At 37.1% G+C, this 14478-nt stretch overlaps 2 pseudogenes; one reads left to right on the top strand and one right to left on the bottom strand.

Annotated features, from left to right (window-relative positions):
* The first annotated feature begins 1686 nt into the window (after positions 1–1686).
* On the top strand, positions 1687–3062 carry LOC120123279 (annotated as a pseudogene).
* Positions 3063–3596: 534 nt separating this feature from the next.
* Positions 3597–12894, bottom strand: LOC120123385 (annotated as a pseudogene).
* Positions 12895–14478: the final 1584 nt, after the last annotated feature.

Here is a 14478-nt window from a genome sequence, read left to right as displayed (position 1 = left end):
AACTTAAAAGATGTAATCAAAAAACTGATTTCACATATTAAAAGCGGAATATAAAATGTTATAAGACGGAATTAGAAAAGTTATAAATATAATAATATAATAGGTTTGCACCTAAAATGCTATAAATAGTAATAAAATAAGTTATAAACAATAAATATTATGAATATTATTAACATTTTAAGTTACGTCTAAAATGTTACTAAAATTTAAGTTGATGGAGTCTTAGATTTTCTCACGATAGGAAATAACTTAAAATTTGAAAATGTTATGAATACATATAAGAAATATGGTTGCGCCTAAAATGTCATGGTTCACAAAGAAATAGATTGTGATGTAGAATTAATATTTTATTAATAAAATGAGATGCGCTCAAGAATGTAATGATTCACTAAGACATATGTTGCGACTAGAATGCTAATATTTTTATTAATAAAATGGGTAGCGATCAAGAATGTCATGGTTTACTAAGAAATACGTTGTGATATAGAATGTCAACATTTTAATTAAAAAAATGGGTTTCACCTAAGAATGTTACGGTTCAAAAAAAAATAGATTACGATATGGAATGTTAATATTTTTATTAATAAAATGGGTTGCGCCAAAAATATTATGATTCATTAAGAAAGTAAGATGGGATATGCTTTCTCAGTGAACGTGAATCATGACATCATTGGCGCAATTGTATTTTTTTTTATATATATTCATAATATTTTTAACTTTTAACTTATTTTCTCAGTGTTCATGACATTTACCGTTTGTAACTATTTTCTTACTCTGTATAACATTTTAGTGTAATATATTATGTTACTGATAAAATTTTCGATTTCAATTTATAACATTATAGGTAGCGTTTTTAACTTGTAATTATTTTTTACCGATCACGCCATTTATTAATCTTATTTGAAGTGTCTTACAGCAGAACCTCCCATACATTCATCTTAAGATTTCACACGTATTAACATGTGAATAGGATGTCGTCCACTTGATGCTGACCTTTATTGTCAACAATTTGCAGCATTGATGCTAAACCCATTTTTCAAAATTAAATTTCACACGTATATTTTCTTAATAAGGTGTTGATCTGTCACTACCTGTAAAAATATATATACATTATTGATAATTAAAAGAATTAAATAGATATTAGTGTCTAATCATCATATACTATTTTTAGAATTAATAAAATTTCACACGCAAAGGGCAATCTTAGGGGGTTCTACTTCCATATAAAAATCCAATAGTTATACGAATAAAATGGGATGTCGGTAATATATTCCTTTCGATTTTTAGAATTAATAAAAATGGTTGTTGTTTTTTTATTTCCTTAAGAAATAAATCTCCACTATTATAAATTTTGAATAGATCCAAGTATTTAAATTAATATTTTAAATTTTTGTTCTCTACAAATCAATTAAATAGATCGAATTGTTTTTCATTCATTCTTTTTATTAAAATTATAAATTTTTTAAATTAATATATAATTATCTTTTAATCAGTAAAATTATTTGATTTGTACTTATTTTAGAAGTTGAATATGAAGGGTTTTTTTTATTAAAGAAGTTGAATACGATGGATTGAGTAAAGAATTTATTTATATATTTAAATATCGTTTTTACCCTTTTGGTGGGGCAGCTTAGCACTCCTATAAAATCATGTCCCTCGTCACACGGAAAATCACGGAAGAAACACAAAAGCCACAAGAAAGTCTCTTAAATCATAAGCAGGAGGACGCTGAACATTTTCCCAGAAAAGTTTCAGTTTTTGAATTTTCCATGAAAGTGTTGGGGACACGTCATCCTTTGCCTGTTCCTTCACATACCAACAGTTCTCCGCTTCTCTCTCGCCCAGACTCTTTTCCATCAATTTTCTCATAAACCAAACATCCCCACAAAGCATTTCGAATCCATGGCTCCTTGTATCGACACCTCAAGAACAATCGACAATCCCCAAGTTTCCCAGTGTTCAAACAGGTGTCAACCTGGTGATATCCATTACAAGTCTGTAAATTTCTGCAGACCAACTTTTACTGACCATGTTTCAAGCATACCCTTTAGTGAAAACCTCACGAATTGCATTCATACAAGAGAAAATTGCAGATTTTTCTGTTGAAGAAGAAGAAGAAGCAGAGATTGGTGCTTTATGGCTGAAGTTGAAAGAAGAAGCAAGGTTAGAGGCTGAACAAGAACCCATCTTGTCAAATTATTATTACAGCTCGATTTTGTCTCAGAATTCACTAGGAAGTGCTTTAGCTAATCATTTATCAATCAAGTTAAGCAATTCAAGTCTTCCTAGTCGTACTTTGTTTGATATCTTCATAGGGATTGTTTTGGAAGATAATGGGATTTTAAAAGCTGTAAAGGAAGATTTAAAAGCTATTAAAGATAGGGACCCTGCATGTATAAACCATGTGCATTGCTTCTTGAATTATAAAGGATTCCTTGCATGTCAAGCACATAGGATAGCACACAAGTTATGGTCACAAGGGAGGAAAATTCTGGCCTTGTTGATACAAAACAGGATTTCCAAGGTCTTTGCTGTTGATATTCATCCTGGGGCTAAGATTGGTGATGGGATATTTCTTGATCATGCTACTGGTGTTGTTGTTGGAGAGACTGCTGTGATTGGGAACAATGTGTCGATCTTGCATAATGTGACATTAGGGGGAACTGGTAAGGTTTGTGGTGATAGGCATCCAAAGATTGGAAATGGAGTTTTGATTGGTGCTGGTACTTGTATCTTGGGGAATATCAAGATTGGTGATGGAGCTAAGATTGGTGCTGGCTCTGTGGTGTTAAGGGAAGTGCCTCCGAGGACTACTGCGGTCGGGAATCCGGCTAGATTGATCGGAGGGAAAGAGAACCCCAGTAGGCTTGACAATATTCCGAGTTTGATCATGGATCATACTTCACACATTACTGAATGGTCTGATTATGTTATTTAGAAGTACAATGTTTTTTTCCCCCCCCATTTTCCATGCTTTTGGAATTGGTTTGGAGCCTTTTTGTTTGTTTTATGAGAGAGAATCGAAGTTCTCTCCTTTAGCAAATGGAAGAGTTTCTAGCTGATCCCATGGTCACTAAACCGGCTTACTTAAGCTGTTTATTAAAGTTAGCTTTGCTACAAGTACAATACATAATAATAATCTTGTTACATATTTTTTAAACTTATGATCCAATTATGCCAATTCAAGTTATGGTACTCAAGAATTGGCATTCATGAATGATTCTTTACATTTATTTTTTTGTCCATCAGTTACAAAACCCTTCTGTTTTGAGTTCATCTTAAAATCAATATTAAAAAGTTGAATAAAATTACTGTTCGAGAATGTTGGATGTCTATCTCACAATATACAACAACAATCGTTCACGATAACATCGCAACTTCAATGAACACATCGAACTCAATCTTAACTTTTATTATCTCAAAGAAATTGAATTTTGAAAAGAAAAAATTCAAGCTAAAAAATAACTTTTCATCAAACCTAATAAACAACATGCAACGAGAGAAGAAAGATCAAGCATCAAAATCAAGGCTTTATGATATTTAAGGCTTTTTGAAAAATCTAATCAAGAATTTAGAGAAACGAAACGTGGTGCTTTAATATGATATAAAGATTATGCTTTGACATCATGATTGTGCTTTCCCTCGTATGTGGTTATAACAGCTTTCGGATCATGAGATGCCCTCTCGATGTGTTTTCTAACAGGGCAACCAGCAGCTGTGCACTTATAATAACTCCTACATAGAAAGTATGCAGAAAATAGAAATAAGATCAGATAATGTAATAAACCATGATAAAACAATAAGGTCATAACTGAATTGAAGATCCTAAAGTATGTGCTTTTAAGTCTGCAAAATTATAATCTAAATAAGCAAAGCAACAAAATACGAATATCATTACGCCCAAACTGAATAGAAGATCCGAGAAACATATGTAGCCTTCTACAATGCGCACAAGCCAGCTTGCTTCCGATGGGAGTTTCATGCCAACCAACCAATATACTGTTCTAAAAACCTTATCTTGAAACATATGACTATTATCATTTAATCAAATCTTCATGATATGTACCTAGGATTAGGATTTCCTCTCACTACTTTTTGCCCATATTTGCGCCATCGATACCCATCATCCAGGATATCAACTTCACTCACGGTCTGTATGACAACACGTGGTTCCCGGATTGGCTTCACCACAGGGGTGATATCAATCCCCCATCCATCTTCCTGCTCAAATTGAATAATATCACTTAGCAAGCATACAAAACCAGGGTAGAAAGCTAAGCCTCCAGTGGCAGTAACAATACCTTCGCTTAGAGAAAGGATCATCAGCATCAGCATCACCCACATTATCATCATTAGCTGTCACCAGAGATAGATCTGCTGTACTATTTGGCTCAATATTATGAGCCATCTGGCCATACATGCTGGATGACTTGTCTAAAACAGGAGGGCGGGGGGAAGATTACTCATAAGTTAAAACAGGGCCAAAACACACAGAAACTATATGAGTAGAATACTCCTTACCATCTCCACCAGTCAAAGATGGCACCTTATCAGATCTTTCTTCTTGTACAGACATGGTATTTCCAGAAGAATATCGGCGACTAGGCTGAGGTATAGGATGATCATGTGTACCTTTGTATATTATCTCCATAATCTGCCCATCGTGAGATTGCTCAAATAGTTTTTTCATTTCGCAATTAGGATGTGTACATTTGTAATAACTGCGTGGAAATTCACTTCCTTTGATATGTTTCTGTCCATACTTTCTCCAGTTGTATCCATCATCGGATATCATGGATGAGCCTGTTACTCTATGATCAGTCTGCCCTGACTGCGTCCCATTATTTTGGTTCCCAATCTGGTTTAATTCGTCTACATCGACTTCAGCAGGAACACTAGCCACAGAAGTAGTTGTATGAACTGGTAGAGGGAGACTCAATTCATTCGAAGAGCCAACCATCTCACTCTTTACTGGAGCTGATGGAGTAAATGATACAATCTGGTATTGACCTTGGATCTGCAGAGATTGTTCGCTTCAAAGATGGTTTATATCTGCAGGTGCCTTGAAAAAGCAAAAACCTTTAGACAAGGAGGATATATATACCATACAAGCAGTGAGTCACTATGAACATAGATAAGGATGCCAATATCGAGAGATAGCAGGATGCTAAATCAAGATTCTATATGAACAATTAACCATACACCTAAGGCTGTAGTGAAATAGAAATTGATTATCCATTAATTTCGGGGGGCAAATTACCGGATTTGATCTAGGAGGGGGTCTAAACTCAAAGCAGCTGGGATTTCTTTCGTCAATAGCATTGGAACACACAGAAGTCTCTGAATATGAACTAGAAGCGACAGAGCCATGCACTGCCTGAGGCTTAATGAGAGAAACAGTAGTTGGTGAAGGCTCTGCCTGGAAGAACAAGAAGCAGAACAACAAAATTACTCGATGTAGTTTTACAAGCCTACTTCACTTTCATTCCCTGGTGAACAACGGATAAACTGCCAGTGACTAGTATAATCAGCATGAACAAGCATATAATTATATAAAGTACAAACACAGGTAGCGATCTAAGATTAAACAAACTAATTCTAGTACGATTATTTAGTGCCTTAAATAACTTAAAATTGGGTGGGGGGGGGTTGATTCCAAAACAAACCGAATAAAGGTGAGTAAAAGCAAAATCCTTTCAATAAGTATTCATGTACTTCCAGCTAACCCTACACTAGATGGTCGAAAACAGATTTGTAACACCTCCTACCAATCCCCTAACTTGCAAATTCAACTCAGTGATGTCATATCTTCCATTAAGTGAACCTAGAGCTTAACTAATATAATAAAATCCTCCTTTAAGTAGGGATCAATAATGTCTCTTCATCTTAACCCACCTACATTCTGTTTTCCACCCATTCATTCCACTGCTTCCTAGCACCTTGATTAATATCAAACAATTGCCTTTAAACAAGCATCAATTCATCAACCCACTCCAGCTCACAACCAGCATCTATTCCATATCCTTACATTAGTAAAATGGGAAAATTCTATAGCATGTCCTTACCTATAACAACAGTTCAAACACCAAAAATATATAAAGCCACAGTTCCCACACTACCAAAAGAGGAAAGTTATTTATGTGAATAAAACAACGGTATCATTTAAAAGAAAATCAAAGCTGCAAAAAAAGGGAGTTCAATCAAGAATTTATACTTAAAACACATTAAATATATAGATACATATAGAAAAGCCTTATTCCTTATTCCACAATATATAAATCAATGGACACTAAGGTGCCATATCTCATAATTTATCTAATAATTGCAATATCAAACCATCGAATCTTTTCTCTTTTTTATTTTTTCCTTAAAGTCCCCAACATCATGAACCACTTCAAATATAAAATCAAACATGTTAAAGAACACATAAATAACAAATTTAGCAACCCAGTTTGTTTCTTAAGCATCTCTTTCGCTGAAAATTAAATCCAATCACGTTATTCAAAAACCTAGCCCAAAAAGAAATCCCCACTTAAAGCTACCTAAAAAATAAAAATCAAACCTTTGAAGCTCACATTGTTAAATTCCTCGATTAATCACAAAGAAACTTGTGTTTTCTTATTTAAAAATAAAAGAAAAAAATTTAACAGTGAATTTTTTATAAAGTAGCCAACTTTCCGCTGTTGAAATAGAGAAGAGTATTGAGAAACAACGCTTGAGTTTTCCATTGATTAATAGTGGATATATATACACAAGATGAGGCACATAGAAATAGGAAACTAGCCTAGAGTTAGGGGATTACAACTAATTACAAGGCACATAAATAGGAGACTAGCCTAGAGTTAGGGGATTACAACTAATCACAAGGATGTGCCTTAAATCTTGGAATCGGCTTCGTGGAAGCGGTTTGGTAAGAGCGTCGACAAGTTGAATTGTTGAGGAAACATGAGTAACACGAAGAGCACCTAATTGAACTTGACCTCGAATAAAGTGATTGTCAAGTACCACATGTTTCATACGCGAATGAAAGACTGGATTAGAACAGAGATAGGTGGCACCAACATTGTCATAGTAGATAATAGGCGGTGTAGGAAGAGTGATGCCAAGTTCTGTGAGAAGGGAACAAATCCAATTGAGTTAGGAAGTAGTAGCGGCAACTGATCGATACTCAGCTTCCGTAGAGGATCGAGCAACTGTACGTTGTTTCTTGGATGACCAAGAAATAGAATGAGGACCAAGATAGACAATATAGGCACTCGTTGAGGTATAATCATCTTTGTTTCCACCCCAATCAGCGTCTGAGAAGGCATGAAGGGAAAGTGGATTTTCCTTGTGAAGGAATAATCCATGAGTTAATGTGCCACATAGATATCGAAGCAGTCATTTTGCAGCATTCCAATGTTCAGACTTCGGGCGATGCATGAATTGAGAAAGCTTGTTAACAGCATATGCTATGTCTGGGCGAGTGAGGCAAAGATACTGTAGACTGCAAACAATTGTTCTATATTCTGTGCAGTCAGTTAGAGCTGTTCCTGAATGAAGTGTGAGATTTTCATCTGTAACAAGTGTGTAGCAACAGGTTTTGTACCAATCATTTTTTGTCCGGGAAAGAAGATCAATGATGTAGCGCCTTTGAGTAAATAGATCAGATGGAGTGGTTCAATGCCGAGAAAATAAGACAAGGTGCCAAGATCCTTGATTGAAAATCTTTGTGCCATGAGGTCAATGTAGCGCTGAATAATATTGGTGTTGGTGCCTGTGATAATAATGTCATCCACATAAACAAGTAGATACATAGTAGTGTCACCTGAGTGAAGATGAATAGGGAAGTGTCTGCATGAGAGTTTGTGAACCCAGACTCAATGAGGAATTGGCGAAGTTCAAGGTACCAAGCCTGTGGGGTCTGCTTGAGTCCATATATAGCCTTATTTAGTTTGCATACATGTGTTGGATTGTCTTTATCAACAAATCCTGGAGGCTGGGCCATGTAGAAATCTTCGGAAAGATGGCCCTGAAGAAAGGCATTATTAACATCTAATTGTCGTAATTGCCAACCTCTACTGAGTGTAAGGCTTAGAACAAGTCGTATTGTTGTCGGCTTGACAACCGGACTAAAAGTGTCATGATAATCCACTCCAGGTCGCTGATGAAAGCCTTTGGCAACTAATATAGCTTTGTACCTGTCAATAAAACCATTAGGAAGCCATTTAATACGAAAAACCCACTTACATCCAACAAGATTCTGCAGAGAAGTAGATGGAACAAGTTCCCAAGTTCCATTCCGAACAAGAGCATCAAACTCATCATTCATAGCTTTTCTCCATTTAGGATCTTTTAGGGCTTGAGAAACAGTATGAGGCTCAATGTTTGATAGTTGAGAAATGATAGCAGTGAGGTTCATTTTGGTTATGGGTTTGTGGATGTTGTTTTTCGATCTAGTGGTTATGGGATAGATATTTTGATGGGTGGGTTGCACTATGATTCAAGAAGAAGAGGTCTCAGAATTGTGTGGTTCTAGTGGTAAATAGTCAATAATGGTTTCTTGGCGATTAACTGAGTTGTGTTCGGGTAAATGGAGGTCTATGGACATGGATTGACGGTCGACTGATGAGGAAGGATAGTGGTCTATTTGGGTATTTTATGACGGATGTTGACATGAGGAATCCCTTTGTGGAGGTGTATTGAGTGAGCCACTTGAAATTGGTAAAATTTGGACCGGAGTAAGCCATTTGGAAATGGTCTCTGGGGTGGGACGCGATAGATGGATTTGGTGAGTACTAAAGGGAATAGAGTTTTCAAGAAATTTGACATGACGAGAAATGTAAATTTTAGAAGTGGATAGAGCGAGACAGATATATGCACTTTGTGGTAGAGCAGCCAAGAAAGACACAAAAGTGGAATGAGAGTCAAGTTTATGCTGAGAATAAGGACGAAGCCACAGATAACATAAGCAACCAAACACCCGAAGTTTAGTGTAGTTGGGTTGAGACTCAAAGAGTTTCTGAAAAGGAGAGAAAAGATGTAATGTGGGTGTGGGCATACGGTTGATGAGTTATACAGTAGTGACAAAGGCGTAAGTCCAATAAGTTAAAGGCATTGATGCATGAGTAAGGAGAGATAGACCAGTTTCAACAATATGTCGATGACGTCGTTCAGAAAAACCATTATGTTCTGGTGTATGGGGGGTGTAGTAAGATGTGATATATCATTGGTGGAGAGGAAACGATCAAGGGCTTGGTATCACGAGCCTCATCTTCCTGAGCATATTTTTCATCTCTATTTTTTCCTTCAAAAACAGCACTATCCTTCATATACATATATCTAAAACTACGCCACTAGTCCCTTCAATGGCTTCCCATACGACTTCCTCTTCCACCAACGATCCTATTACTATCCAAAATTCTCAAGATCCTCAACATTCTCTCCTTACAATAAATCTCTCTAATATCACTAAATTGTCATCCACTAATTATCTCACATGGAACCTTCAAAACCAATCTCTTCTTGAAGGTTATGATATTCATCACTTTATTGATGGCACTCAAACTCCACCACAACCCACCGTCACCGTCAATGGTGTTACATCTCCAAATCTGGCATACACAACCTGGAAACGTCAGGATCGTTTCATTTTTAGCGCTCTCCTTGGTGCCATCTCGTTTCACTGCAACCGCTTATTGCCCGCACCACCACTTCCCTTGATGCATAGCAAACCTTAGCTAATACCTATGCTAAACCATCTCGTGGTCATATTAAACAATTGAAGGAACAATTAAAGCGGTGTAAAAAGGACTCAAAATCAATTAGTGAATACATGCAGGCGATAAAGACTCGTGCCGATGAACTTGCTCTTAGGGAAGCCAATTGATGATGATGATCTTATTGATCGGGTTCTAGAAGGACTAAGTGATGAGTATAAATCTGTCATTGATGCCATTAATGCCCGTGACACGCCAATTTCTTTTGCTGAACTTCATGAGAAACTTCTCAACAAAGAAACATCTCTTCAAACCGCTCAACCACCTTCCCTATCACTACTAGCCACGACAAATCCCATGGCTTTTCGAAATTGTCCAAATTGGCGTCCATCAGCCACCAATTCACAATAATCAAACCCTACCATTATACTTTCTCCTCATGATCAACGCCAACCCAAACCTTATTTGGGTCGTTGTCAAGCATGCGACACTCAAGGATACACTGTCAAACGATGCCCGATGTTTCGACTTGTCACTAATCAACAATCACCAACATCTCGTCCTCAAGGCTCTCAGGGATATCGTCCCTCCACACCCTAGCAACCACGAGCCGATCATACTATTATGGGCAACAACACTACACCTACTTGGGTGCTAGATAGTGGAGCATCTCATCACGTTACATCTGACTTGAGCAATCTCTCTTCATAGCTCTGATACCATGTTGAAATAGAGAGAAGAGTATTGAGAAACAATGGAGTTTTCCATTGATTAATAGTGGATATATATATATACATAAGATATGGTACATAGAAATATGAAACTAGCCTAGAGTTAGGGGATTACAACTAATTACAATGCATATAAATAGGATGATAGCCTAGAGTTAGGGGATTACAACTAATCACGAGGATATTATAATTGATTACAATAATTTAAAATTTAAATAAAATCTGTTATAATTAATTCTCTAATATCCGCTATTTTCTCAGGATACAAACATAACCCAAAACCGATCCAACCTAAAAAAACATAAAACCGAGCTCTATCCTTAACTTCTGAAAGAAGAACACGAGACTCCAAGAAAGAAGAAGGACTAAGCAAAGGTGGAATCGTAATACAAGCCGACCTTGAGATCGGGTATCTTAGCCGGAGCAACAAACTTGTACCAAGCTCTACCAGAAGCAACAGAAGTCGATAGATCGTGCTGAGTAGTAGAAGCAGCAGCTGAAGAAGAAGAAAATAACATTTGTTCCTCCATCGTCAACTAATTAAAATAGGGCAAGCAGTGAAAGAAAGAGAGTCAAAATGGAGTTGATTTTTATGCCTGTAAGAAAGAGGAAAAAATGAGGGGTTATATAATTAAATTAACAATATTTCTTTTATTTTTTTATTTTGAGTTATCATCAAATTAAATAAATTAAAAATGGAAAATTATTACGGCCGCTTAATTATTATTGCTTTTTATTTCCATCATCGATGTTAAATTTTGACATTCGGATTGATGATTTAGAAGACATTCATGTTATAGTTGTGGGATGTTTTTCAACTCTTTTTACGTCATTTAATCTTCTTTCATCGGATTTCATTTTCTCCACTGTCACACTAGTCGTCACCGAAGTAATGAATGACCGGCTGCCGCAAGAATTTACAAAAGAGGAGATCCATACTATATCTTCTTCAAATATACCCTTAGAAGACACCGGGAATTGATGGCTTACCGGAGAATTTTTATAGATCATTTGGCCTTTAATTGGGGATGATGTCATTAACTATTGTTTAGATCTTCTTAATTGTCGTCAACCTCTGGCTGATGTAAATCACATCGTGTTGGTGCTCATTACGAAAGTTAATGAGCCTGAGCAGATGTCGCAATTTCGCCCAATTGCACTTTGAAATGTTATTTAAAAAAATAATTTTTTGAAAGCATTAGTTAATCGTTTGTTCCCGCTATTAACTGATTGCATTGTTGATAATCAAAGTGCGTTTATTTCCGGTAGATTGATTACGGATAACGTGCTCATTGCTCACGAATTATTTCATTATTTAAAGCACGACAATAGTGGTGTTTCCCGAGGTGCCACTTTAAAGCTTGACATGAGAAAAAGGATACAATCGGATGGAGTGGTATTTCCTTCGAGCCATACTTCTCCGTTTGGGATTTGCGAAGCAGTGGGTTACATTGATAATGTCATGTGTCACAACAGTCTCGTACCAGGTGCGAATAAATGGTTGCCTTAATGACTGTTTTACTCTGACACGCGAACTTCGACAAGGCTATCCACTATCCCCTATTTCTCTTTGTACTATGCACTCAGGGGCTATCATCTTCGTTACAATGGGAACAAGCTCATAACCGTATTCAGGGTCTTCGAGTTAGTCGGCATGGTCCACGTATTACCCATCTTTCCTACACGGATGACTGTTTGCTGTATTTGCAAAATTCAGATTCTGAATTTGCTCATGCGCGTGCTATCCTTATTTTATAGGTGAATTTTGCAAAGTCCAGCATATATTTCTCTCCTTCTACATCTCCTGAACGGCAAAATCAACTCTGTTCATTAGTAGGTGTCTCCTATGTAGTTGATCCGGGTATGTATCTGGGGATGCTTTAATCATCGACAGAAATAAGACTCAGTCGTTTGGTTTTCTTCAAGATAAAGTTGCCGCAAGAGTACGAAGCTAGACCAAGAACTTGATTAGCTATGGTGGTCGAGCTGTATATATAAAAGCAGTGGGTCAAGCGATTCCAACCTATGTTATGGGCTGCTATTTAATTCCTGATGGAGTGCTTTCGGATATCATTGCTTTTTTACGATCGTATTTTTGGATTGATGACACCTCATCACGGGGATGACCTCTAATTGCATGGCAAACGCTATGTCAACCGAAGTTATTGGGAGGACTTGGCTTTCATGATTTTTGCTCATTTAATGTTGCAATGTTGGGCAAACAACTGTGGCGAATAATTCAACACTCCATAGTTTGGCGTCTCGTATGCTTGCTGCGAAGTATTTTCCGATGAGCCATATACTTCAAGCTTCCCTTTGCGATCACCCGTCTTTTGCATGGTGAAGTTTATCTGTGGCCATCTAACATCTGAGCACAGGTTTTCATTGGAGGATCGGTATTGATAGTACAACTTTGCTGCATCGAGCTTAATGGGGGACTCACCCTGTTCATTTCTAATCAACATACGTTGATTGTACCTCTCATCCCATTCTTTGTGGTGATTTTATGATCCATGCCGCTCCACGCTGGAATACCAATTTAGTTGAACGGGTTTTCACTGCCGAAGATGCTCAAACCATTCTTCAATGTCATATCTCCCCTGTCCATCATGATGAGCTTCTTTGGAGTGGACAGTCTTCGGGTAATTATTCAGTACCTCCATGTTACAAATGGCTAGTTAGGCAGACCACGCCTGAGGTTCAACAATCGCGACTCTGGCTCTATCTTTCGAGTTTACCTAAGCTGCTACAGGTCCGCATGTTTGGGTGGAGGACTGCTCATGAGGCCCTTCCTGTGGGCTATCGACTTGCTCAAGTTGGTGCTACGGGTTGTTTGTGTGGTTCGACCAAGGAGATTGTCGCTCATGCTCTGCGTGATTGTCCATTTGTCTCTCCCATATTCTTTGAAGCTGGATTTAGGGACATTCGGATTCCTGGTGGGATTTCTTCTTTTGGAGCATGGTTGGAGCATACGATGAAGTTGTTACATGTTCATCTTTTTATTACTCTTCTAGTCCTGCTTTAGAAGATTTGGCATCGTCAGAATCTGCTCTTTCATGAAGATCGTTTGCTCCCCGGATGGTAACTATTAGTTTCGGCTGATGCTCTTCAATCAGCATACAACACTACTGAATAGCTTCTGCATCGACAATTGCTTCCATTGCTGCTGGTCTCCTTCCTCAACGTTGGATGAAACCACTGGGAGGTACGTTCAGGATTAATGTTAATGGCGCTTACCCGCGACCACCTGCTACTTCAGCCATTGGTGTCATTCTTCGTGACCACCTGCTACTTCAGCCATTGGTGTCATTCTTCGTGATAGTGCAGGTGGGGTAGTTGCTGGTCGAGCCATCCCGGTTCCGCATTCTCGTCACTGTGGCATCGTCGAAGCTTTGGTCATCTCTCATGGTGTTCGTATGGCAGTGGAAATGGGTTTATCAGCGGTCACGGTTGAAAGTGAATGAATTCAGTCCAGCAACTTGAAAATCTGTTATCGAATTTAGGTTTTATCTTCTTGAAGCCAGACAACTCCTTGATGATCATCCTCACATCATTATCCGATTCATTCGACGGGAGACTAATGGAACAGCTCATGCTCTAGCCAATTATGCTTCTATTTCTGCTGTACATTTACGTTTTTAATCTGTAATACCAGACTGCATTACTTCGGTGGTTTCTTCGGATGCTAATTTTAGTTAACGAATGCCGTTATTTTCAAAAAAAAAAAAAAGATGATTTAACTGTTAAAAAATTAATATAATTACAAATTTAATCTTTAATCTTTATATATTATATTAATTTAATCTTAATTTTGATTCGATTAAATAAATGTAACCTTTAATTGAAATCCTAATTTTACTAAATATTATTTTAAAAATAACTGTATAAAGTTATTGCTTGTAATAAAATAAGCATTAATATAGGGGACATGTAATTAAGATCATGGGACCAATGTAAGAATTATGTAAGAATTTGGCTGCATTGTATCAAAAAGGTTAAGGTGGATATTATTTCAACTTTGTTCTGAAAAAAATGAGACAAAGGAATAC

The sequence above is a fragment of the Hibiscus syriacus genome, unplaced genomic scaffold, assembly GCF_006381635.1.
Source record: "Hibiscus syriacus cultivar Baekdansim isolate YM2019G1 unplaced genomic scaffold, ASM638163v2 tig00110392_pilon, whole genome shotgun sequence".
NCBI classification, from domain to species: Eukaryota; Viridiplantae; Streptophyta; class Magnoliopsida; order Malvales; family Malvaceae; genus Hibiscus; species Hibiscus syriacus.
The sequence above is the reverse complement of the archived record's forward strand: the minus strand, read 5'-3'. Positions and strand labels throughout refer to the sequence as shown.